The sequence below is a fragment of the Taeniopygia guttata genome, chromosome 2, assembly GCF_048771995.1.
Source record: "Taeniopygia guttata chromosome 2, bTaeGut7.mat, whole genome shotgun sequence".
NCBI lineage: Eukaryota > Metazoa > Chordata > Aves > Passeriformes > Estrildidae > Taeniopygia > Taeniopygia guttata.
In genome coordinates, this window is record NC_133026.1 from 109,979,838 (window position 1) to 110,007,373 (window position 27,536).

General features: G+C 41.9%; 1 protein-coding gene across 2 annotated transcripts in view; it reads left to right on the top strand.

The window, feature by feature from the left end:
* Positions 1-404: 404 nt before the first annotated feature.
* The window catches only part of MAPRE2 (microtubule associated protein RP/EB family member 2), a 96,378-nt gene continuing 69,246 nt past the window's right edge, over positions 405-27,536 (top strand). Inside the window, exons 1-2 of one of the 2 annotated variants that reach the window (XM_002196943.7) lie at positions 405-461; positions 26,548-26,609. The gene's annotated coding sequence lies outside the window, so the exon portion shown is untranslated. Of the gene's footprint in view, positions 462-10,922; positions 10,939-26,547; positions 26,610-27,536 lie in introns of those variants that run through there. The other variant, XM_072924637.1, reaches the window with a different exon arrangement.

The window sequence follows — 27,536 nt, forward strand, 5'->3', positions numbered from 1 at the left end:
GGCCAAGAGGCGCGATGCTGGAGATGCTTCCCAGCCCCGTCCGACGGGTGCCCCAGGGCCGGCGGCTGGGACAGAGCCGCGGGGGCTGCACGGCGCTGGGCTGCGCTCCCCGGGAACCGCCGCGACCCGCGGCTTAACCTTGCGCGGAAAGGGAACGGGATAGGAAAGGGGAAAGGAAAGGAACAAAACCAAAGTAATAATAATAATAATAGTAACTGCATCCCGGCGCGGGTTGGTGCAGTCGATGCCCAGTGCGTGGAAGCCGCCGGGGCGGGAGGCTGACAGCGGGGCAGGGAAGGGCACCGTCCCGGGGCTCCGCTGCCGTGCCCGGAGCGGCACCCGCGGGCGGCACCTCCCGCGCGGGGCGGAGCGGAGAGGGGCGGGCGGACAAAGCCGGGCTGTCAGCGGGGCGGGCGGGAGAAAGGAAAAGAGGCGGCTGCTGCCGGCGGGGAGCGGAGCAGGTGAGGCAGGAGCCGCGGCCGTGCCACGCTGGCACCGGGAGCGGCCGGGCGCGCCCCGCGGGAGGGGCCCCGCGCCTGGGGGGCTCTGGCGGGGCAGGGGCGGCTTCGCCAGCCCCGGGCGAGCGCCTCGCCCCGCGGGGGACGGGACGGGCGCGATCCCTTCACCCGTGGGCAGCTCGGGCAGGAGGGCGGTGATGGCCGGCGCTCTGATTCACCCGCTGCCTGTGGGGCCGAAAGTACTTTGGGAAGGCAGAGAAGAGCTTATTTCAGCGCTGTGACGGTGCTAAAACAATCTCCTGACTCGAACCGAGTCCGCTATCCTGTGGTAGGGAAGCCGGAAAAATCCCAGGAGTATTATGCTGAGTTGCATCACTCAGAGACTGATTAGTATTTAGCGGGCTGAAGGACCGAGAAGCGTGTTTGTGTGTTTGTTTTGTTGCTGTGAATAGTTGGGAGGCAGGAGAGTGGTTGGTTGGCTCCGTGGTGCGCTGTGCTCATGAATTTAAAATCCTTTGATATATAACCAGTTTGCATGCCCCTGCTGAGCTGCGAGCATCCAAAACAACTTCTGGTAACGGAGCTTTCCTTCAGTGTGCTGCATGGTAGGAAACCTTTGTTATTAATAAATCCCATTCCAGGGAAAGCACTTAAAAGCCTGATGATTCCGTATGCTGCATCCACTGACCAAGGGTGACAGCTCCCGCGAGGAATGATGCAGCACTATGGGCAGATGCAAACATTACCTGAAGCTACAAGCTTCCCATGCAGTAGTGGCACAAGTGAGTGAGGCTGTGCACCCCACCAAGTACTTCCCGTTTTTTCATTTTAATCAGCTTCTTCTTATAATTCAAATGAACAGCCCTCTGGTGCTTTCAGTGGCGAGTGAGTTATAGTCCTTTTTGTACTTGCTTCCCAAAGGGATAGTTGCTTTTTATCTGTGGCCCCAAAGTGTGTAGCAAATGAATTGAGGCTAATAACTCAAGGCGGATAACATAGCAAGAAACCTAAAGCGGTAAAGAAGGTGAAAACTTTTTACAATAAGTACTCTAACAATTTTGCTGTGCTTTAAGAGAAGATAAACACTGAGACTGAGATGACATTTGAGAAGTGGAATAGCAGAATAGTATTTCAAAAAAAACCTTATGCAGCCCAAAGGTTATTTTGCTAAGTTGCGCTTGCTCTACAAAAGACAATCTATTTTAAAAGTCAAATGAGCCATGTAAAGATTTCTACAGGAACACTATAACAGGGTGAATCTAGTCAGGCTTTTGACTGCTTCAGTGAAGAGCTAAGTATTTAGAAGTATCATCTCAAGGGCATGTTGAGGTATTTATTATTCACCAGCTGTATGAGCAGCTGTACTCACTGTCATGTCAGGATGCCCAAGTCATGAGCTGAATACCCTCCAAATCCCCAGCATACACACACTCTTGTGCCTTTTCTCTGAGGTACAGGGACCCCTGCTTTAATCTTTGTTTATGTCTTTACTCCCACAACTGGATGTGCAGGATGGCCTTTGCCCAATGAGTGAGAGAAAATACAAAGAACACAAACTGTCTTTGTCTCACACGGGGTTTGTCAGCAACCACTGGTGAGATTGAATGGCTTCTTGTTAGTGAAACCCTTGCAGTGAAAATCATCCCTAAAGTCGAGGGGTCGAGGGCAGGGGAGTTATGACCCCTTGACTCACCTACTGTCTTATCCTGTGGGTGAAGGTTTGAATTACAGGAAACTCTCCATCTTTCAAAAATCCCTCAAGATTTATGGCACTGCTGCAATAGTGATGTTTCATACTGTCCCTAGTAGGGAAAGTTGACTAAGATGCTATCAAATCTATTAATATTCAACCAAGGGCTTCAGAATTTATTAGCAGTTGATAAATTTCACTTTTCCTGAAGGTAAGTGTGGTTTCTTCCAGACTGCCTAAAACTTAGCCTACAAAATCCATGAGCTACTTCAGTTTTCTAAGGAGAAAAGATCAGCTTATTAAGGAAGGAAAAGGTCAGGCACAGCAGCACATGGGGGCAGTTGGTGTCTTGCCAGCTCAGTGTGTATAAGACACCTATGCTTTTTGGAGATATTGCAATGACAGGAAAATTTTTCTATGAGCTCACTTCGTGAGATGTGCCATGGGAGGAAGGACGGTTTAACTTGGTCAATCCTCCTGTCAGGCTGTATCAGAATGCCTGGTGGTCAGATTTGGTCAATCAGTGGTATTTTCTGCTTATTTAAAACTTTTGGCATTTAGCTCCTGGAGTTGGTCCAGCAGAGGGATATGAAGATGATTAAGGGGCTGGAGCATTTCTCTTATGAGGAAAGGCTGAGGGAGTTGGGCCTGTTCAGCCTTGAGAAGAGATGACTGAGAGGGGACCTCATCAGTGTCTGTAAGTATCAGGTGGAAGAGTGTCAAGAGGATGGAGCCAGGCTCTTCTTGGTATGCCAAGCAACAGGACAAGAGGCAATGGGCAGAAAGTGATGCACAGGAAGTTCCACCTGAACATGAGAAAGAACTTCTTTACTGTGCAGTAGCTGTGAACTGGGACAGATTGCCCAGAAAGGTTGTGGTGTCTCCCTCACTGAGAAACTGACTCAAGAATTGGATGCAATACTGCACCATGTGCTTTGGGATGACCCTGCTTGAGCAGGGAGGTTGGACCAGATGGCCACTGTGGTGGTTTTCCAGCCTTGCCCCTCCTGTAATTTGGTGATTCTGTGATCCTTGAAGATTAAGTCCTCCTATAGCATGCCCCTTCCTCTGAGAAGCAAAAGAGTCTCTTGTGTCATCACTATTGCTTCTCAGGCAGGAGAAGCTTCCTGTCCATAGGGGCAGCAGGCATCACTCACTTGGGAGGACATAAAGTCTCTCTCAAATGCACTGGAAATAACCTATGCATTGATGATGCTCACTGGTAGTCTTGGGCTGGGACAGTTATGATGTTGTTTGCAACAGCCTCTATTAGTTTTACTGATATGCTAAATTTAAGGCCCCTCTCTGATAAAAGAATTCTCAAATCAGGTTTCTTTCAGCTCTTACAAGTCCAAGTATTCTCAACTATTTGTCATCTGGCTATCTGGCATTCTTCTGTATTATTTTTGAACATTTTTCCAAATGCCAGTGAAACATTAGGAGGAGTTAAAAAACAAATTATATCCCCTCCACCACACCACACCCACCCTCCTAAATGGATAACCACAATAATTTATTGTTGTGGTTTAACCCCAACAGGCAATTGAGTACCATGCAGCAGCTCGCTCCCTGCCCCCGCAGTGGATTGGAAAGAAAAAGCAGCCTTATTGGTTAAGAACAATGTAAGGTTTGAAACAAAATGTAGTAATAATAACATACCACTAATATTAAATATGCTGTCCTTGTTGTGCACCCTCCTGAATTCTTGTGTGGCTCCTCACTTGCAGAGTAAGAGACACTGAAAAGTCCTTGACTTAGGGTAAGCACTACTTAAGAATGGACAACACATCTGTGTGTTATCAACATTATTCTCATACTGAATCAAAAAAACAGAGCACAGTGCCAGCTACTAAGAAGAAAAAGAACTCTGTCCTACCCAAACACAGATATTTAATAATTTTGGGGGTTTTCAAAATTACTAAAACTTTGGCTGAAACATTTAGTTCAAATTTACCTTACAATAGCTTTTATCATGATCGTTTTTCCCTTGAGCCTTGCAACATTGAAACCTTAATACAGTCAAGTTGTTTTTTTGGTTTGTTTTTTTTTTTTTAATAGCTTAATTCCAAAAGAGGGAGAAACATTAGACTAATGCAATTAGGTGAGTGGAATGCATTTTCCCTCGGGCAGCTCTGGAGAGTGATACTATATCATGTTAAAAACTGCAAGTGGTTGTGTCAGACCGAGTTGGGCTGGGCAGATGTTGGCATGAAGCATGCGAGGAGGAACTGCAGCTGATGCAGAGAGTCCCAGTGGGAGCATGCCGAGTCACTGGGGGCCCAAAAAACAACTCTGTCATGATGGCACACACAGTGATGTTGGGTGAAGTTTAAGTGAGATTGTGAGCCTTTCAGCACCTTTATGTATATATTTATTTTACTGCAGATAGAGGTACATGTGTGTGTATATGAAAGTCAGTGTTTTGGCCCGGGTCCTCTGAGCAAACCACAACTGCTAATATGAAATCCTTGCAGTTTCAGTGGGGCTTGATTTGTCACTGATGGAAAGGTGAGGGGATGTGGGCAATTCCCTGTACAGCTTTTGCCACATGGATTGTGTAGATCTTTTCTGCTGACAGCCTCCACTATGTCTGTCTCCAGGAGCAGTGAACCTGAAAACTGAACTCTAGCAGAGCAATGGGTGCTCTCAGGGCAGCAAGAGAAACTGGTGCTTAGTCTGCCTGCAGGAAAGGTAGGGAAAGAGCAGTGACTTATCTTCTACCTTTGGGAAAGTCATATGACAGGAAAGGGTGCTGGCAGCAGGGTTCAGGAGTGGGGAGAGGAGAATGCAAAACCTGAACTGCTGGGAAAGGATCCCAAAAACAAGAATGTTCTAGGAAAGGTGTCAGGGAAAGCATTTATCATGTTATTATTTAATTGGATCTCAGAACAGTTTCACGTTGTGTTTGTCCCCAACGAACTGGAGTGCAACCCCAGCACGCAGCCGCAGGGCAGCCAGGATTAAGGCACAGACCTGTTCTGGGAGCAGTGCCCAGCGTCAGCAGCCAGCAGCAGGGCTGCCCTGTGCTATTTATATTATGGCCATGAACAAAAAGTGTTTTATAAGGACCAAAGGAAAGCAATCCTGCTAACAGAACCCCTCAGCAAGAGAATGGCTTCAGAAGGGGCAAGTATGCTCAAATATGGTCAGCAACTGCTGCCTTAAAGAGGGGACAGTTCTTCACAGTGGGCCAAAAAGATGCCCAATGGTAATGAGGAGGAGGAGGACATGTAGTAGAGAAGATGAAAACATGACAAAATTTTGGGGGGAGAGCCTCAGTGATCTTGGTGGAATGCCTCCTCAGTCCTAGAAACTCTTCTCTTGTGCTGAAGAGTTTTACAATCAACCAACTTCATTCCCCTGAGCCTTTCCAAGCCCCAGATGTCAAATTTGTCCTATTTAAAGTTCAGGAATGGTTCTCTTAGGAGAAGCTTAATCTTTAAGCTGGTCTCTTCTGACAATGGCTCATCATGTTAATTTTCCCCCTTCTGGGAAGAAGCCAGTAGCATTTCTTCAGCACAGCAATTTCAGATATTGAGTACACCATTTATTCAAGTTTACTCTTTTCCCTCAATGATAAAATTAGTAGGGTCCTAACACTGGATAATCTACCATACACATAGATGTAAACTTTCAGGTCGGTCTAGTTACCAATGCCAAAGCACATAAATATATCCAGTTGTCAGAAAACACGAATACTGCATAAATTTGACAGGTGAGAAGGATGTAACAATACAGGTCTATCAGCTATAAGCTTCAGACACCTTAGTTGTTTTAGTCTAGTAAATCTTGATAGAATCATTAAAGTCCACAGGAGAAATGTGTCTCATCTCTCTGCATCGTTAGTTTGTACAACATGGAATGTGAAATGGCTGAATATCTTCTCAGGCTGCTACTTATAGAAGAGTTTATTAAAATAGGATTTGATCTGGTAACCATTTTATGCCTCAATTCATCCTGCATTGAATACAGAATGGTAACAATCTCTTTAGAGAATTTGAATGACACTGCAGGTAAAGCATATTATGTTTTATCAAAGGAAAACAGTGTATTTTGTTTGGCATTACTATATTCAGACTAAATAGAAACTTGCATTCTGGAAGATTCTTTGCAATATGGCACTTGAAACTGACCTTGGATCTCATGACTCATCTCTGCTGGGAATGTGGCATCCCTTACAGTTCTGAATCCAAGAATATTTGTGAGCCAGACACAAAAACACAGACTAAGAAGCAAAATGGAAGAAATAGATGAAGACTTCTCTTGGTTTCCATCAGAGTCTGGAATTCTTCATGTCTGATAGAAGTTCAGAAGCCACTGTGTTGCAGGAGTACCTGCAAATGCAAATATTGTTCGGCAGTGTTTAAGTCTTGTGGATTTAATGGCCAAATAAACACATTTCCAAGCACCTGCAAGTATTGTCTGCTGTGCTTTGTAAAGCTGGAAATGGCTCCTTGGCAGATGGCATGAGCACACAGTATTAATAGACACATACACAAGGAGAACAGGGGACTTCTGTTTGTAATTAAGCTAATCACAGAGGCAGCAGAGAGCTCCTGCTTCATCACTTATCGCTGCCTAAATTCCCACTACCAGACTGCACCAACAGAGCAAAGAGTTTCCGTGGCGTTTGATGCTCCCCAGTATTGTGTGCTTTGGGCTTTCCCCGGAGTTGTAAGTAGTCAGGGTAGGATATCCCACTCATTCAGCCCTGTTCTACTTCAACAGGTTAGTCTGCAGGTCTGCTATGAGCTGCATGATTGCCAAATAATTGGGTATTTAAATCCACCGACACAAATAAAGTGTGCAACATAAACAGAATAACACTTAAAAGTTATTCTCTGCTAGCTTTTGCATCTTTTTCTTGCAGCTCAAGTTCTCAGACTTTATCAATTGCAGTAACTTTTTATAGTCAGTGCTGCTCCTTTCAACTCCATTAACCCTTCAATTCCCTTATGAATTTTGGTGTCAATCATAACAATGGGAAATATTATTTTAAAAAAGGCAGGAAATTTAGAGGTAAAAGAGACTAGGTATTGACGATTGGTTGTGAACATCTTAAGTCTCATTAGCAAGTCCCAGAAATTTTCTAGGAATATACATTTCTGTAGAAGAAGGGGCTGTGAGGTGCAGCTGAAACCAGTCTGTGGAATTTCACAGAAAAACTGCATTTGGTGAAGTTGTGAACAGCAGCTCTAGGTAGGCTGTCTCTTGGAAGATCTTTGAAGTGCATATTAAATAATTCCAGATGATGACAAAAAACTTTGTTAAGAAAACAAAAGATCTGGGTTTTGAGCCACTTCAGGGTAGTTGGTTTTGTGCCTGGAAAGAACCCTGCATCCACACACTGCTGCTCTCAGGCTGCTCCTGTGGAGTGCCCCTTTTTTTCTCATCTTACAAGATGATCTTATAAGATTTTTCACATTCTTTATCTGTGATGTGTCTCTTCCCCTGAGCTCCATCCTGACTTCACCAAAAAATTGGCAGTAATTCTATTCTGTCAATTTGCTTTTTAACTTCCTCTGGCCTTTGCCTGAAAGGATCCCCCATTTTTGTAGTAACATAGAAGAGATCATAGAATGGTTTGGGGAGAACATACCAGTAAAGGTTACCTAGTTTCAGGCCCCCATCCCTGGATGGTCTTGGACTACCAGTCTCAGACCAACAGCAAACACACTGATTGTGCCACAGAGACTCCCCACTTTAGCTGCTGTGCACCTGAACCCCTCCTTTTACCAGGCAGAGCCTTGGCTGCTGTTTGATGACTCTCTTGTTTCCCAGCCTGGCCCTGGGTTCAGTATGAAAGGGGTACCACACCTTAGGCTCAGCCCAGCTGTGCAGCAGAGCCAGAAAATGCTGTGCTTGACCAAGGGGAAGGAGAAGCAGCCTCTGCATTCCGAGGCTGAACATGCTGCTTTATTAAACCAAGAGCTTCTGATCCAGGAGGACCATGAAGAGGGAGGGGACTACGAAACAAATCAGGACTAAAACTCAGTTGTAAGTTTTCCCCTGAATGTGAAATGTCAGCAGGCAGGTAAATTCTGTACTTTAAAACATTCCTTCCTCGCTAGCTACAGGCAGATTTAGAGGAGGTCTTGTAACTATTCTTGCTCAGGAAAGCAGACATGTTTTTAAGACTGGCCTTTGCATGCCTGGAAGCAGCTGTCAACAGCAAGTGACATTATCAGTACAGGTACTGCTGAAGTGCCTCCCCAGTAGAGATCAACCTACCAGCCCCTCACTTGCAGGTGTGTACTCACCTCTCCTGCTTTTGGCTGCTAAAATCTGGTCAACTAAGTTTTAGCAATTTCCTCTGGTTAGAATGGCAAAAGGTGTGGTTACACTTACAGCTGCATGATGCTGTGTTTGCTATTAGCAGTAATAAAGTTGTTCTGGCAGGCAGAGCAGATGGGCCACCATCTTTGTAAGAGCTGTTGGTCATACTCCGAAAATAAGACTTTAGACTTTTATTTTTCCATGCATGGTGATTATTAGATATGAATCTCAGGCACTGAGTGTTTTAGCTATTGATTTTATTTGCTAGCTGCTACAGATGAGACTATGCTCCATTTCTCTGTTTCATGTTTCAGTACTGGGATATAGGTATTACCAGCAGAAACAGCAAGTCCTTTGGAAATTAAAGCATCATCTCTGGTATCTTCCCAGTGCTGTATTTCTAAACAGAGCATGGTTCCAATGTGGAGGTGCATCTATACTGTGTGAACAGCACTGAGCATGACATGCTAGTACTCCTATCCTGATTTCTGGTCTTGCTCATTTCCTATGATATTCCTCCTCCTTTCCCCATACCTGCAGACTTCCCCATTTTGTCTGGCAACATCAATTCAAAAGAAGGGATAACTCAGCCAAGAATATCAGAACTGACTGACTATTTGGTCAGTCATTGCTGAAGTGGAAAGAGAGGAAGTTGGTCCAGAGAAAGCACCTCTGCTAGAGGACCTCACAGATAGGAAGGAAAATGATCTTGTCTCAATTTCTCACAACTCTACATTTCAGTTGAACTGCTTTCTTTTCTCTTGCATGCTATGTTTAATTTGTGAACTCACTCAAAACTTATCATTTCCTCAGAATAATCAGATTTTCTGTAAGGAGTAGAACAGTTTTATTAGCTTGGAGAATGCTGCAGAACTGTTTTATTCATGTACAGCAGAACATGAGATTACAGACTTCCAGCCACAGCAAGAGACATAGGTATCTCTGTTCTTTAAATATGGATTTTAAAGTCAAAGATGCTTTTATCCTGCCTGCAGAAGTACAAAAGCAGTGAAAAGTGAATGCTGTAGTTTATTACGCAACATTTCTTGTTGCAATAAAGGTGGCTTTCTTCCTTCATCTGACATCTGGAAGTGTCTAATATTGAAGTAAAATTTACACATGGATATATATTTTTTAAAGACCAGTTAACATTTTTGGACAGAAATGGCCTGGTACTGTGAAAAGTGATTAACCTTCTTCTTGTAATACTCTTTAAAGTTGAGATCTGGCCCAAGTCATTAATTCTCAAGAAAATACCTCTGCTCTTTGTCTCAAGATGGAACAATCACTTCAACTTAAATACAGGAAATGTTGGGTATAATAGTCATTACTTGCACAGATCTTTTTAACAAGTACATAATTTCCTAATCGCTCCCTTGAAAGCAAACTCAGATGATAGAAGCATAGTTGAACTCCTGCCAAACACCTCAAGAACTCTAATTTCACACCCAGCCTCATTCAGGAGTGCCAGGATAACCTCAACTATTCAGTGAAAAATAAATCACCAAATTTAAGCTCTATGTTTATAGTTCTTCATACTTGTACCCTTGAAAACAAAAAACACTGTCAGTTGGAATAGTACAAAAAATTAAGAAACAAGAGTGCAGCCACCTAGATGTGTTTTCATTACACACCAAGGCAATATGAAACTCTGCAGGCAATATTGCCTTAGTGGCAACATCCTAATCCATCACCCCATCCTCTTGAATTAGGCCTTGAGAGGAAAGAAAGTTGAGTGATTTTAAAATATAGAGTACTTGCAGGACAAAAGAACAGACTCTAATTTTTATTGGTGGTCACTCTGTAGTGGAGGCATGTGTGATTTAATGAGTCATGCAAAGACTTGATGTTGCATCATCTTCATTCTGTAAGTGATGGAAATGAGCCTTCACTGGTGGCAGAGGCTTGTCTTGAGGTGATGCAATTGGAAGCTGTTGCAAGTTCACAGATAGGCTGCTTTTCAATATAATGCATCTCTAATACCAATAAATACTCAAAGATGATAGAGTTATCTCAGGTTGTTACAATACTGCTTTTAAAAAGCAAACAACAGAGCAAGTTCACCCACCACATGTTTGCAGATCACATTGCAGGAACTGCAAATATGGGAGACAAATTTAATTTTGTCTACATTTTCCCCATCAGCTTGTGAAACTGTCAACTAGTTACCTACTCAAGGAAAAAAAACCAACCCCAAAGCAGCACATGAGTAGTTGATAAAATTATTATATTGCTTCAGAGAAGTTTGGTTTTGGTTTTTTGTTTTTTTTTTTTTTGGTGGGGTTAATAAATAGGATGAAAGGTGGAGCTAGTCATTTAGCCACACCCATGGTGAGGTTTATAAAAGGAGGTTATCAAAGGGAAGTTCCTTTCTACCAGTCTATGACAACAGGCAGTTTTATTTAACTGGTTTTTATCTTAAAAAATAATACTAATCCTACCATGTCAAAGCTTCTTAAAAGTTCCCGTACTGGAGATACTCCTCTAAATGAACCTTTGAGGCAGCAAGGAAAGGTAAGTCATGGGGTCTGCTTTACTACCTGAATTCCTTTTTTACACCTAACATTTTTCTGTCAGAGAATGGAGTATTAATGTCATTTCAAAGGTCTGTATTTTCTCTGCCATTTATGATCGAAGTTTTGTTCTCTATAACTTTGTAATCCTCTATAATTAAGTCAAATGAAGAAAAAGCTGCCTTAAAAAAGCATCCCTAAAACTGGAGAGATTGTTCTTTGTCATAAGGTAGTTATGCTTTCAAGACTGATGACTTTGAGGGCTGATTTGCATCACCTGGCCTCAACACTGAGGTTAAAGTGGCTGTTGTAATTGTGCTGCTGTTTGTCAGTCATACCAATATTAACTTCTCAAGCAGACAAATAAAAGATATGTTATGCTTTATTGCACAATTGCCATGGCTTAGTCATTAGACTTTTTGATACACCCAAAAATTCTGCTATAATTTTTGGTTTCTACTGTATCACAGTTTCCTTATATGTATGTGCACAGGATTGCTTATGAATTACTCTGTGCAGCAGAGGCCTTGTGAGTGACAGTGGAGGTCCCTCCATGAGATCAGGTGCTATAAAAGTTTGTTTGGTTTTGAACACAGGTGTTCACGTTGGTATAATAATTCTGAGGACAGGTCTGTATCGGTTTACAAAATGTCTGGATGAAATCTTTCATAGTCTTCTACTGAAGTCACATGCAGTGTATTGAAAAGTGATCACAGCAATGCAGGGTGTGTAGCATGGATGTGGCAAGAACACTGGTCAGCATAAAAAATACCTCTCTCATTACACTGTTTACCTAGCTCTGGGTTTATTGCTGGTGTGATGGTAAAGCTGAACTGTGAGGAACTGGAGAGAGGAGGATGAACCTTAAAAGTGCTTTTAGGGAGCTCCTTTCAGGCTTCTGAGAAACTGGAAGGAAGTGTGGATGGACTTCTTTGAAAACTTAATGTGCAGCCAGATACAAGTGTCATAACGTTCTTTTCCAGTTACTTTATCTGTACATAACTAGATCAGAGTAGTAAGTTTCCTTTTATAAGCTTGTAATGCAGAAGGAGTAGAAGTCACTAATATTTTTTCTTACTAAATGCATGCAAAACATGGGAATATTTGAGGGTCACTAGACTATCAGTGCTCTGACCATATTCTGGAATAACTAGCACAGGCTACAGAAATAATCAAAGTAATGTTTTCTGCAAAACTGGTGCTCTTGATGGGTTCTCTTTTTTCAAGGTATAAGCAAAACTGTGGATTAATGTGTTGTCAAAAGCTGACTGATGGCATCTTGGGGAAAATGTCATGATGCAAGCTGGAGAGACTGTCACAGTATAATTAGACTTTGTATAATTAGTAGACATGAGAAAATAAATGCATCTTACATTTGAATACACACATTTTCTACCTTGATAATGCTGTGGCATTTCTTTGGAGCTTCTACTGTCAATGTTAAACTTGTAGGATGCTTAACTTGAGTAGTGTGGTCATTTCTGCTGCTTACCATATGTTTTCACTGATATGCAGCCAGTTGTGGCTGTGCTGGACTGTGTGAGAGGGGCTCGTTTGACAGCATAGCATCTCCTGCAAGGGCAGGCCCTTGGCTTTATCCACTGCCATTCTTCCGGGAGGTTGACAGGCTGTACTTACATTGTTCCTAGCTATTTTTGAGTGCATTGCATTTATTTTAAGTAACTTATGTTGATTAAACTGTTAAAAAATACTTGCTGATATCTCTTGCTGTACTAGTACAGTAGATAGGGGAGATGAAGGAGGAGGAAAATACTGTTAATACTGGCAGGGAGTCTTAGGTGTCTCTACTCTTGGATGCTTTTGGATGGGTTTTCTGGATCAAGGAAAAAGTTGAAGCTTTTTCAAATGTGTGATGCAGAGTTACTTTTTGACATCATTACACAGCTTAACATCTTTGTAAATTCGGTCATCCCCCGAGCAGGGATGAAAGTGACTTGGAAAGTAATAATAGTGGAATACTTATCTGGCATAATTGTGGCACCTGCTATTCAACACAAATGACTGAAGTGACACTGACTGTCCTGTGGCTGATTACTTATTTTATTTGATAAATTTAGATAACTCTAAAAGGCTACTTTTGAGTAGCCAAACTACAAGCATTTGGGTGCAAACTTCCTTTTATGCTTTGATTTTTGAAGCCACTTATGTACTAAATGTAGGAAGACTTCTTGGTGGTGAGCTGAGTAATTAGGAGACAGAAGGCCAATGGCAATCTGTTGTAACTTCCTTGTAATTTCTTTGAGACAGTGTGTGAAGACTGCCACTGACAGAGGCATTACCTTGACATGGTATTCCATTAGTCCCTTCACATTTCAAAACTTCTGCTGTCAGAAGATTTAAGAAGAAAATTCAGCATATATAGGTGAATATAAAGTCCATTTTACCTCTACTGCTGAGAAGACCCAAGCTGACCCTACTCAGCTGGATGCCTTATTGCATTATGGATTTCTCTGTACAACTGTTATTTATTTAAATAGTGGGGTCTTTAAATCAGAATGCTCTACAGATCTTAAAATAACTGCAGTTTCTTTAACATAATTTGATGCCCTTAAGTAATGTATTTTTTCTTAGGGCAGTGCTGTCAGAGGACAGAGACAGCTGGGTTATGTTGCCCTAGTTTAGTTGCAGTCAAACCAACTTTCTAAGTTTAAACAGTAAATCTTGTAGACTTGCAATTTTTCAGGTTTTGTTCACCTGACAGTCATGCATATAGGCAACAATTTCCAACACAGGGAAGAAGACTGAAATTCAACTCCTTTGTGTAAGCTGGAAGGGGAGTTGCAAAGGACATAGTATACAATAAAAACTCTCCTTAGATTACTGAGATCTAAATAAGAAACTGAGAAAGAAATATAACTGACAGTCAGATGTCACTTGGCCTGAAATGAAGTTTTTGAGGTGTGTTTGTAAAACACGTGAAGCCCACACCAGGTAAAGGATTTGCTTAGTATCCTGTGTATGGCTTTAGGATGATGTATTGTCTCTGCTGCTGCAAAAATCTTTCACTGGGATGCAGGGGCTACGGGCAACGTGTGATCATGGTAGAAAACCAGATAGAGAAATCCTATGATGGGCTTGTCAGATGACAGATGAACTTACTCTGTAACTGTGGAACAACAAGAAACGTTTGTCTGACGGATGGCAGTGATATCTCTGGTTCCCCTTTGAAAGGAACGCCTGGCTACTGGTACAGTCCCATCCCTTAAAACAATGTGGCACAGAGGGATTGATGATGCTTTGTTGCAGCATTCACTGGGTGCTACTGCAAGAAATTTGAAGTGCTGCCTTCTGATCTGTGACGGTGAAGGTCTTATTTCAGGTTTTATTGGTTTCAGTGATACATAATAAATCATAAATAAAATGTGTCTGTTCTGCAGTAGCCTAACTGTACCCATTATATCCACTAAATGGATTGGTGGTACAGGATATACGGCCTCTGAGTTTCCTGTATATGTCCTGCTGTAAAAACTTGAAATTGCAAGTAAAGATTTGTTCAGAATTATGTCTGAGGTAAAACTGAAAGGCATTTCTCCTTTACTTGTAGCCCTAAGCATATGGGCTAAGCATATACTTGTAGCCCTAAGCCCCTGGAAGGGGCTGGAGAGCCCACTCAGGAGTGACCAGCGGGAGCTGGGTGCCAGCCTGTGTGCTTGCAGGGTGCTGCAGCAGGACCTGAACTTCATGGGGGAACCACACACTCTTTTATATGAGCTTAAGTGAAGTGCTAGGGGCTTCCAGCCCACAAAACTGATTTTATTAGAACATAAAAATGAATGTGAGGGAAAAAGAAACACTTACCAAGAGGAGAAAAATCTGGTAGGTGAGGTTAAATCTCCTTAATAATATACACCTTCCATGCCCTATGTATCCTGTGGAGGATGGTCCTTCCTTCCTATCTTTTCTAGCTGTTTCATTTTGTGACTTCTGATGTGGATTGTTTGTGACTTCTGATGTTGAAGAAATTTTGTTATCTCCAGTTTATTTCCACTTCTTGTTGAGTTTGCCCTTTGGTTGAAGTCCCTGGCACTAGCCCAATACTTTGCTCAGGCATCTCCCATTGCCCACTTGTGCATCACATTGAACATGGAAGGGTTTCACTTCCAGCTCACCCCATGGAGTGCACTCACAGCAGTTAAATAAATAGCTCTCTCAGTGTGTATAAACATAAAACCTCTTTGAGTTGGATTCTCTTGCATGCTACAGGATGCTTTTCTCTTCGTATCAAGCACAGACAGGGCCATTTCTCTGGGATGAGGACTGACAAAACAGTGATGTTATTTCAGTTAAAAAATAAAAAAATTACTATAAAAGAAGCAGTAACTTCTGTTCCTGGACTTATTGAGTTCTTAGTGTCAGAGAACTGTTGCATTGGCTTGAACATCCTGTTTTCCTGCATGGAATAGTAGGGAAAAGAACACAGCACTTCAAACAAGAAAGGGTGTAAGCATCTCTACTGAATAAGGAAAGCAGTAGCGTTCCTGGGATTAGAAAATACTGCACTTCCTGGGGTAGCATCATGTCACCTGGTTAAAGTTGGGACAAGTTCAGTTGTATTTTCTTTACATGTCCTGTATGTCAAAATATATTGATAATATTCATATACTGGAAATTAAACTTCGGCATCAATTTGTCATCAAACAGGGGTATGAAAGCTGATCCCTGACATCTTGTCTTGTATTCAGCAGTTTCTCACAACCAGCATGTCATGCTGAGGGAAAACAGAACAACGCTGAAGTAAAATGATGTGCCTGTGCTCTCGACAGGCAAAAGGCATTTAGTTTGATAAGGTGCCAAACAGTGTCACTTGATAGTGTTGTAAAGACTTCCAGCTGTCTTGCATATGCTAACTAACTATCTGGGTGACTTGGAATTTATCCCTGTGAGTATTTCACCAGAAGTGACCTTGCCTGATCTGGTGACTTCAAGATCAAGTGCAACTTGTTGCATTTTCCTGGTAATATTTTTGACCAAGGCTGCATTTCTCTGAGCATCCTGCCCACTGCTGAAGTTTGGACTGTGTTTTCACAGCCAGGCTCTCCTCCCAACAGCCTCGCTGCTTGCTGCAGGAGCTGCTGCCCTGCTCTGTTGACTCATGTGGAAGGTGTGGCATGTTTTTACCAGGAGTGGGAGGGTGTAAGAGAGTTGCAGCAGAGTGCAGCAGACTCTGAGATAAGCTCTGCAGGGAAATCAATCTTACAGGAAAACGTAGGTTGAATCTCACATTTTTGCTATGTGAGTTAATAAGCAATCTGACTACCAAAAAGGGAGAAGAATTGGACTTGTACCACCAGCACGCATAAAACTGCTCACTGGCTTGGAAGAGACAGACCTGCTTTCAGCTGATGCTGGGTGCTTCAGCTGCAGACACTATGCAACTGCTGATTTTTCCCACGAGTTACTACCTTGATTCACCTTGGGCATGTTCAGTTCAATAATATCTTGTTATGGGGACTTTCAATAGCTGACTAATCTTGATGAGAACAGAAAGGCATTGTTAAATGAGTTCATGACTGGGAAATAAGGACTGTGTTTTCACAAGTTTTATTTAGAGTCCCAAAACACATGTTCACCTTTTGTACATATATTTTATATCTAGCACTAAAGCAGTCATGCCTGAAAATATCTGATAGTTGCCATCTCAGGAGCCTTTGATGCAAAGAGTGTGAATTTTTGCAAGGCAGGAGATGTGCCAATTGTTCTTTCAGGCTCAGCTGAAGGACACTCTGGTCATTCCAAAGAAAAACAGCTACTGCCCAGCTACAGGCTGGGTTCTCAAGGGCAGGTTGCATGTGCCTGAGAAGAAACAGTAAGACTTGTTATTCTGCACAGAATCTGCTGTACTGACAGGTTTATGAAAGAAGGATACAAACAAAACCAAACCCTCCCAAACACCAAAACTGCCAGTTTTGCTAAACTATGCTAAAAGGCTTTGTCTTCTAAATGTGAAAAATTGGTTCTCGTATAAGTCTATGAGGGAATTAGTGTGCATGTAAATGACAAATGAATCCAAAGTAGCTCATTCTTCAGTTAAGTGATGACTTTTCTTGATTGGTTTGGCCAGCAAACTAAAAACATAAGTGTCTGGGAAAGGCAGTGAGAGAAGTATCTACACTTACATTGTATATACCATTTAAATTAGTTTAGTACTCTTCCAAATCAGTGCTTGCACTCAGTGTGCTGAAGGAAAAGCTTTGCAGAGCAGAATGTTGTGGAACTTTAAATTCAACCTGATACTGTAAAATAACTTGAAAACTTCCTAATTAGCTTTTTTTCTAATGAGTAAATGATGCATGTGTTCATGTTAGTGGGCTGGTCCACAGTGGCTCTTGTCTGCAAAACAACATCAAGAAACAATAATTCGTGTGAGCTTTGTACTGCAGCTTCTTGGTGGAAATATTGCAGCTCAATAATGCAGCCCAAAGATTTCTGATATGGTAGAATTCAAAAGCAGGCTATCCTTTCAGAACAAAGCAACATTAACTGGAGGAGTTGAGGCTTAGAAACCCATCTTTTGACCTCCTCCCATATGAATTGCTTTATTGTGTCATGGAGTACTTAAATAAGGTAACAAGCTGTCACTCTTATCTCACAGACTGGAATATTTTTTTTTCAACTTGAAATTCACAAGCTGTGATCAGGTAGCAATGCCATTGTAACTGAAGTAGTCAAAGGTACTTATGCAGTTTTCATATACAGTGAAAGAACCCCTGAAGAACCCCTCCGTGGCCTTTTTTGAGTTTCCCTTAATGGGGAAACTTCCAGCTCTACATGTACTCTAGATCCCAAAAAAGCTCAGTTGGTTCTGTGATCTCTTTGTCAAATATACAGATTTCCAGTTTTAGCTGTAATTATTTGTGTGGGGTCATTACCACAATGCAAGTGTCCTCAAGCTTCAGTACATTTTAGCTTTCCCATTTTGTAAGCAGGAGATCCCTGCTTTCTGACAGACCTTTTGCAAGTGCAGGTTTCTGATCCTTACTAAGAATATAGGTAGCTGTTACATTTGCCAGTGAAGTTCTTCTTCTCTTAGTGATAAGAGGTGCTGCACCTGGGTAGAGTAAGAAAATCAGCGCTCACTGCTTTGAAATAGAAAGAAATACCAAGCTGTATTTCTCTGCCTCTTCACCCAAGAGATCCAATGCTATCAAATTCCCAGGTTTTGTTACCTGTGCCAAGCACAACAATTGCCTCCTGCTTTCAGTCAAAATATGTGTGGAAGAGTGGGAAGTGTTGGTGGGCTGTTCCTCCACCTTGTAGATGAGGAGGGCTGAAGGATTGATTCAAAACATGAAATGCTAAAGGGGATCTTAGCAGCTTGGAGAAGGCTTAAAACATGCTCCTCCACTGTTTTATGCTCACTGGGCTGTGATAATGTCACTGGGACACCCTGCCCATATTTCTCCACTGAATAAGTAGTGTAAAAGATTAACATGGTCCTTTCAGCAGAGATGGAACACATGGATGATTGTCACACTGTGGGTCATGGAAAAGTGACTCTCGCATTCCTCCAAGGAAAACTGGATGGTTGGGATTGATTAGATGAAAAGGAGAGACTTATTTGGGTTTTGGTTTATGGGAGCACCTGTGATGATCTGTGCAGGACAAGTGAGGTGATGCTACACACCCTTCAATGTCCCATCAGCTGTCACATGAGCACCTTATCTAATCAGAGGTTCACGGGACATTTCTACAAATTATAGCCTTAAAGCCTTCATAGGTTTGTGCATACATAATTGACTGCAGGTAATCCATTTTGATCACACAAGACAGGAGTCCAAGAACTCTCACCTGCTTCACCAGTGCTGTAAAGAGAAAAACTTTTGGGTTTAGATTTATATATTAAATATTATTTATTATAACTATATTTATATAGTATATATTTAGATTTCTAAGGACTGAAATAAAAATCAAATTACAAGACTTGAGCTGCTTTAACTATTGCCACAGATACTGGAATGTATCTTTACATCTTTGAGTTGGTCCCCTTTTTCTGTTCAGCAATTTAAGGTAGAGAAAATGCCAGAACTGTTAAAAGGCTGAGATGGCAGTTTTTACTTTCCTGGGCTCTCTTTTGTGGGTAAGGCAAGCAGGCAACAAGCAACCTGCAATGATACATCTACATAGAATCACCGAATGATATTGGTTGAAAGAGATAATCTTGTCCATTCCTGTTCAAATCTATCCTGAACAGATCAAGCTGCTCAGGAACTTGTTGAGTTCTGAATATCTTAAACATTCAAATTTTCCAGCCTCACTGGACCCAGTGTTCACCACTCTCATGATGAAAACATTTTTCCTAACATATAATCAGGATTTTCCCTGTTGAAACTTGCCTGCTGCCTCTTGCTGTGTCTGTGTGCCTTTGAGAAGATCCTGGCTCCATCTTCCCTACACCCTCCCCTTTATTAGCTGAGGGCTGCAGTCATACATCCCCCACACCCCTTAAACCTTCTCATGTTCAGGCTGAACCAACCCAACTCTCTCAGCCTCTCCTGTATCATTCACTCCATCTCCTTAACTATCTTGGTATGGTAGACTGGGCTCCGGAGTGTCTCTTGCTGGTTAGTGGCTCCCCAGTACACAGGTACTGCACTTTTGCAATCCCTGAGTACAGCAATCACTGTCCTGGATCTGCAAGCCCAGCCCAGTGTAGAGTTGCCCTCCCTTTCTGCAAGGACATTCTGCTGAGCATTTTTCATTTTGTTGTCCACCGGGACCCCTCAGGTCTTTTTTTTTTTTTTCCCTCTGAAGTTTGTCTCCAGCTAGCTGGCACCCAGCAAGGTCATTCCTTCCCTGGGGCAAGAATTTGATATTTGCTTTCCAGGCCTGTTGTCCTCACCTCTTTCCTGGTCTGATAGATGCACAGGTAGTGAATGTTTTGGAGAACTTTTTAACTTTTAAAGGAAGTTATTGAATTCTGTAACTTATCGAAGACCCCCAGTAAAGCACTAGGTTAAAACAGAGGGTTGGTAGGAGCATTTCTCCACCTCTGTGTAGCCACCTAAAGGATTTTTGCTGAATGTTCTCTGATGTGCTAAATTTTCTTCACTCACTGTAAAGAGAGAGATATGAAAAACTAATCCCACAAGAGTGGGGGATTCAGCCCATTTAATCTCAAGCACCTGAACAGATCTACCAGCATTTTTCTCAGACATAAGTTACTTTTTGAGTTAAAACATCTGTCTTTTGCTCTTCTAAATGTTTTTCTGGTGCTGAAGTTGGTAAACTTTATATCCCTGAAGTAATTTTGAGAGTTCCCCAGACACTGCCTAAAACTCTTATGGAAGTTATATTTGGCACTTCCTACTGCGCTTGTTCAGCAGGCTCATCTTCAAAGATTGTCAGCTTGGATAATTCAGCTTATTATTATGCCATCAGTACTCCTCATGTTAACTTCGGGATTTGCTGTTTTAAAAGAACTTCAGAAAATGGCTCAGGCCAGAATACGAAGACGGGCACTTTTTTTTTTTTTTTTTTTTTTTGAATGTCTATTTTAATGCTTTCCCCTTGAACCTTCTTTTTAATTCTAAGTTGATGATTAGTCTGTAAGATCCAGCTACAGAATGAAGCTGAAAATTGAGAACAGGAAATGATAAATCTGGAGGCTGGTGGTGAGCTGACCTGGAGCACAGCAGCTGCTGCTGCTAGCTGTCTTCCATGTGTCTTACTCCCTCCATCTTGAACAGGGGAAGTCTGATGTGTGTTCTGCCTCAGCTCTGTGTATCCCCAGTCTTTAGACCATATCTGAGGAGTCTGGTCTGCTTTCAAAGTTTGATATTCCCTCCCGCTCAGTGGAGTTATTCTCTATGCCTGTTTCTGGCCAGCAATACCAGCCAGTGAGACAGATCCTGTCCTCCCAGTGGTGACATCCCAGCGTTGATGGGGCCTTGCTGTGTACTGTAAAACCCGGGAACTGCCCCAGATTTACTTTTCTAAAAAAGAAAAATGGGTGACTTTGAAATTATATCCCGTTTTGTTTCTGCTTCAGAGTGGATAGGATTCAGAGTTCTAGCAAAACTGCAGGGCAGCCCAGAGACATAAATAAGGAGCAAACAGGGCTGGAATGCCTTAAGGCAATATTATTGCCAAATTCTTCATAATGGGAAACCTTAGTCAGTGCTGGCTTTTCTTGCCTCGCTATAAAACATGCATCATCACAGCATAACTTTGTTTATAAGGAAATATTAAAAAGAAATGTGTTAAATTATTCTAGTGCATGAAACTAAGCAGAAACCTGATCATCTCTAGTTCATTGTTAAACCAAGTGCTTTTGTAAAATTATATAAAGCCTACCAGAAGAAAAAACCCTAAAGCATAATGTATGAGTACATACAGAAGTGCATCAATAGCAAACTGCTGTCCAATGTGCCAAGTGTAGACATGCACCAAACAAAATTGGTGATTGTGTTGGATGTAGAAGTCAACAGACACTGACACTTCCAAGTGGGTCAGACTTTTACCTGTGTGATAGAAATCCAAATGTGGACATCAATGACTGAACTAAATTTTAAAGAAAATGATGCCTCAAATAAGTGAAGGAAGATTGTTTTCTCCAAATGGAGCAAAGAGAAAAATTTTTTTTTTTTTTTTTGGTAAGTGAGATGTGGCAGCCTGCTGCTAAACACGAAGAATGATTAATACACAGTCTCATCTAGTCATCCTATTAGGTCTGCCACCTACTGCTGGGTATACTGACTTGGTATTGCTTGTCATGCAAGAGAAAAGGTTTGCCAAATCTATCACACTAGCTAAGTAAAATCACACAAACTGAGCTCTGTTACACCCTTTCCAAGTTGGAAGATAATTACTGTGTCTCAGAGTTACTGGGCAGGAAGGCAGTGAAGGTATTTATTAATAGGAGGAGGACAGGTAGGCTGCTGCAGAAATGTGTCACTGCAGCTGGCTGGAGCTTTTAACCCAGCAGTGTCTGCAAGTCACTTGGATCATGGAAATTCCCCTTTACAAGAAGTTGAGGAGAGACGGGAGAGGACAGCATAAATGGCACAAATCAGTTTACTGCTTTATAGGAAGAAAAATCTAAAGACTTCCCAAACAGGGTAGAAGTCTTCCTGAGAAAGGATGCATGTTCTTTCCTACAACATAGGACATGCTTGGATTTACTTTATATGTAAATGACCAAAAAAGCTTTGTTTGCTTTGTAAATGAGAGGGAGGGAACAGAATCTTATAAGAAATCTCTAGGACCTTTTTTTGTGCCAGTAGATTACTTGAAATCAGAGCACTGGAGAGAAGCAGAACCACTGGGACAAATCTGTGTTTGGAAAAGAGGTGGGAAGTGCTTGGTATCAGCATCTCACATCTTCTGGGACTGCCTTCCTTGTGAAGCACACTGGGTCAGACTAAGTTTCTTGTAGTTTTGAAGTTTTGAAGCTGGAGATAGTATTGAACCCAGCTCTGTTTCTTGACTCCTTCACTTTGGGTCTTTGCCTTTGTGCCTTCCCTGAGTGCCACAGAGCCGAGCCCTGAGTAGATGCAGAGGAATTACTCAGGAGCAGTGGGGCAGCATAGGGCTGGGCTGTTAGTTACCAGCAAGTTGAGAAATCTGCCAAACTGTGAAGTAGATGGGGGTTTGTTTTGGTTTTTGTGATTCATGCACAGCTCATAAAAACAGTCGGTCTTTCCTTTGACACTGGAAGCTGTAAAATTAATGTTTCTGTTCATCTTTTCAACAGGAAAGCATATGTAAATAGTGATATACATGGTTTTCTGATTTACACTCCAAGTTTGTCCATTTCTATAATTTGTCAAGCTATTCTCCACTCAGTAAATGCCTGGACAGTAGCCACATGGGGTTGTTTGAATTCTTTCAGTTGCTAAAAATAAGTTGGGTTTGAAGTTTTTTTCTGTAACTGCTGAGGATATTTGAGGCAATAATCAGTGACTGTCTGCCCATATTACAAATTGTTTTCATGCAACATTGCATTTTCAGTCTTTGGCAGGGGGAAGAAAACAGATCTGTGCAGTATGGAAGAAAGTATCCAGTACACAGAGACACAGTAGCAGAAGACAGGGCTCAGTGCGCACAGGGGAAACACAGTTTCTGGGGACAAAGTTTTGAACTAGAAGCTGTTTGATTTAAATCACTTTCATTACATTCAGTCCTAATTTTTCCTCCTTGGTCCTTCAAACTAATAAGTATGGGTACTACTTTTCATATTACAATTGTAGTATGTGCTTCTGGATGCTGTTGTTCCTTGTTTACTGCAGATTCTCTGATGTACCTTCTTCTTCCATTTAATTGCTTTCCTTTCTACTTGCCTTCTCATATCCCTCTTGCCCAATTCTTGTTTTGTCTGGGGTGGGTTTTTTTGTTTTGATTTGGGGTTTTTTTTTTGGTCAATATTAATTCAAATTAAATTCAGTGCTTTACAGCATTTCAAGGGATATTGTTGTAGAAGCCCCTTCTGCATCAGTTTGTGTCAATAGGTTCCACACTGCGGGTGCAGGAATAGCTAGTGTGCACAGGGACAAAAAATACATGCTGAGAGGGAGCAAGTGAAATCCTCCTGAGACCAGGTAAGCCCTGCTGAATCCACTGGACACCCCAAGATCCCATAAACTCTGAGGTGTAAAATTTTGCTACACCTGCCTGAGACATCCACTAGCACTCATTAGTATCAAATAGGATATGTAACTCAGCAGTATCTGAAAAATTGGCAAATGTAGGCTACAGAGCTGCATACACAGCTGGTGAAGGAAGGGAAGGGACCCTTGAGGAACTCTCTGGAAGCCACTGGCTCACTAGTCCAACCTCCCCACCAGGTTTCACTTCCTGACTGTAGCTGTAGCAGGATGAAACAAGGAATTGTGGGACAGTGAGAACTGAATGCACTATGTGAACAGTCCTTGATAAATACACACTAATAAAAGCTACTCAATTCTATTAATAACAGCTAAACTCAAAAGCATTTTATGATAAACATTAGTCTGTTTCCCCCAGTGTAATTCAGCCATCAGCAAAATGGATAGTCTAACATAGGGAACTTGCAGCTATGGGTAACTTTACTCATACCTGCAAATATTTGAATTACAAAACATCAAGCAAATCACAAATTTCTGCCCTTAAAAAAAAAAAAAAAAAAAGCATTATCATATTTCTCTCTTTTACTGCATAGGATTTTCTGAAACTACTCTTTAAATTGCTCTTAATTTTTTTTTTCTGTATCTTAAGGTAATTTCTATTTTCCTGATCTCTATATCTTCATAGAGATATATCTCTATATCTTCATAGAGATATATCATCTCTATCTCTTTATAGAGATCTTCAGGTGTATTGATAGATGACTTTTTGGGAGATGGACACCTACTTTAAAATCAGTTCAGCCTGTGTGTGTGTTGCAGAGTTTTGAGGAATTGAGCTGTGCATGGTCTGCCATGAAGTAAAAGGATATGGCATCCTTTTCTCCTTGCCTTCATCACACATCTTTTTTCCTCCGCCCTTTCCAAGGAGACTCCAGCTCTCTATCCTTACATTCCTCACACCCACTGACTAGGACCTCTAGTGCATTCCTTTGTCCGCCTGAACTAAATTCCACCCTAATGATCCTGTGTTTCATACCACTCCCTTGCCTGGGTGCTGCTGTGGCATCTGGAGCCAGAAGGACGGGTTGAGGTGCTGGCATGGCTCACAGAGCAGGTGGAGACCTGGCAGTGCTGCTGCTCACAGCAGCAAGTGCCAATTATCTCATGTGGCCACAGCGATTGCGCTGCTCCCTGCAGCTCAGCTAAGTACCTGTTTGCAGGCAAAAAGGCAGGAGCTGTTGCTGAGATGTATCTCTTTGGCTTGACCTGTGCAAGCATCAGCAGAATCAGCTTGCAGGTTTTAGGAACTTGTGCTATGAGGATTTTTTATTTGAGACAATATGAATGAAGTTTGCTGTGGTTGTGTTACTCAAAACCCTCTCAAACTGAGGTCTACATACTGAAGACAATTAAGTACCTCTGTCTTCAATATGCTGTAAATATCACACTCTTCAGAAAGTACAGCATGGAAAACATTCTATGAGTGTATTAAGTGTCCTATTTTTAATGGGATCACTATGTCTCTCCACTGCTGCTGCCTGTTAGTTCTGGTCAACACCTCCTTGTGAGAGGTGCCTTCTAATCATTATTTCAACTAGTAAGGATAGGACACTCTTGTTGGACTAGTGCTGTCAGATCCCAGCTTAACTTCAGAGGGGCACTACTTGGGCAAAAGCCAATATACCATGATGGATTTGCTGTTCTTTTGCCAATAGGATCCCTGAGGTTTTTCAGCTGTGCTGGAATCACTTTCCACATTAAACAAATGGAGGAAAAAGAGTACATTGAAAAGCAAAGCTTAAAAGGCTTGGAGAGATTCAAAGAAATGAAACAATAACATGTATAATAGCTAATTCCCATTCTGGTTTGGCTTTAAGGTAGCTTCAGCCTTCCAGTTTGCTAGCAGCCCTCCTAAGTTCTCTGCCAGCATGAGTCAGCTTCCAGAGCTGGGATCCAGTCCTTTAGACAAGCCATCTTTAAAGGACTGATTACTTTTTCCAGATGATAGTGAAGTATAGTGAGGATTGCTTAACATTTTCCTCCTCTTAAAACAGGGGGTTTGATGAATATAAATTCACCTGTGGGAGCTTCTTACATCTCTTGGTCCCTGATGCAGTCTGAGTACCCAGGGATCCTGTTTGGTGTGGTTTCATGCTGTTATGCAGAGATAGATGTCTTTGGAATACTCCTCCCTGCTGGGCTGTCTTAACTGGTTGACTAGGAATGCAAAACAAGCAATAACCAGAGTCCTGGTCTGACTGTAAACCATTATTTACCTGCTAGGAGTGATATTTCCTGCTGACTGTGGAGTTGAGTTAAGAAACTTAGCTACGTAACCATAGTATGTAATTCAGGGCACAAACTGAAACCCATATATGGTGGCTCCATCTTATGTTTCTGTAGTCTCTAATGTACCACTTGAGAGAATGGATGTGAGGACAAATTTAGCATTCATAGGTAATTCCCTCCAGGAACATAGAAGGGAAGAGGTCTTAATGTGGCTGCTACAAGGGGGGAGCACCATGATTTCATTGTTAAGTGAGACACTTCAAAGGACTGCCAGCGTTTTTGTGCTGTATTGGCAAAAACGCAGGCTTTCCTGGATTACAGTTACTATGCTTCCCAATGGCAGGGTTTTTTTCCCTCTGAAAAGCTGTTCAGACAAGTGCAGCAAGGCTCCAGTTGCACGACACAGCAGTCATAACTGATTGCCTGTGCTCGGAAGAAGCCTGGTTGGATGAAGAAAAACCAGTGTGCCTGGAAATCATGAATAAACTCTAAATGCAGCACTGCATGAGGGAGCTCATAGACCTGCTACTATATCAGGGGACATCTGATTGTTGTGCAGATGTGTTAGACACTGAGCCATTGTGAACACAGCTGAATTAGGGCATTGTAATGAAGGATTTCTACTCATTTCAATTTTCAGCATACAACTATTGCATCACTGCTCAACCAATGCAGACAAAGACCATCCAGTGAATCTTTTTTTTTTTTTTTCCCTCCTATTTGGTAGTTGAACTAAAGGTTTCATGTTTTCTTTTCAGTGCCAAATTGCTGCAAGGAACAGTTCAAGCCGGCAACCAGGGAAAGTGTTTGGATGCTCAAAGTAAGTATGTTTGTGCATTTGTGTTTTTTAGCCAAGAACTTGTGTTTGGTGTCTGTAAAGCAGTAGCTGGATAAGTTTGGTATCAAGTTATATTGCTTTCCATCAACTTTGACTATGTAATTGTCATGAAACAAAACTGATGAAAGCTAAATGAGAGGCCACAGACATATTAATTAATTAATAATTTTATAATAAATATAATAAGTAATGTGGTTGTTTTTTTTTTTCCACTGGAGTAAGAAGGAAATGGTGGCAGAAAGGAATTTAAAAAAAAAAAAAACTATAGGTGGCCAATGAATCTAACTTCTCTCTTCTGCCTGGGAGATTTGAGAAATTGTATCCTTCCCTGTTTTTGTTTCATTAACTGTTAGCTCTTCTGCACTTTATTAGTGCTGCCATCATAACATTAAGTAGAAAAAGAATAAATTACATGAAGCACAAGTATGGAGTTAGCAATTAATGTCACACAGAATTTGTAGGGTGCTGTCCCTTTTTAAATCCCCACCTATGGGAGTTTAACTTCAACCATCCAGCCTCAAGTTTGGCATCTGTGAAATCTGCTCAGGAAGTCACCTGGGGAAAGTGATATCAGACGAGTGATATCAGACAGGAGGCCCACAAGGTGGCAATGTTTAGAAAGCCTTCGGAAGGGATGTGCCCTGAACAGATCTGTGCGTCCTGCAGTTGCCATCACTTGCTGCCCTTGTACCATTTCTGCTGCATCGGTGCTGTTAAACAGAAAATGCCCGTGTTGCCAAAATCGAGCATAGGATACCTGGTACCAAACCTCTTGTTTGAACAGGTTCACCATTGGCAGTGCTCACCACACTCTACTGGATACCATTCCTGCCTTTTCCCTTGGAAGGAACATGCTGCAGCATTAGTGGTTTGCAATAGCTTGGGGCTTCTTTATGCATAGCTAGTGAT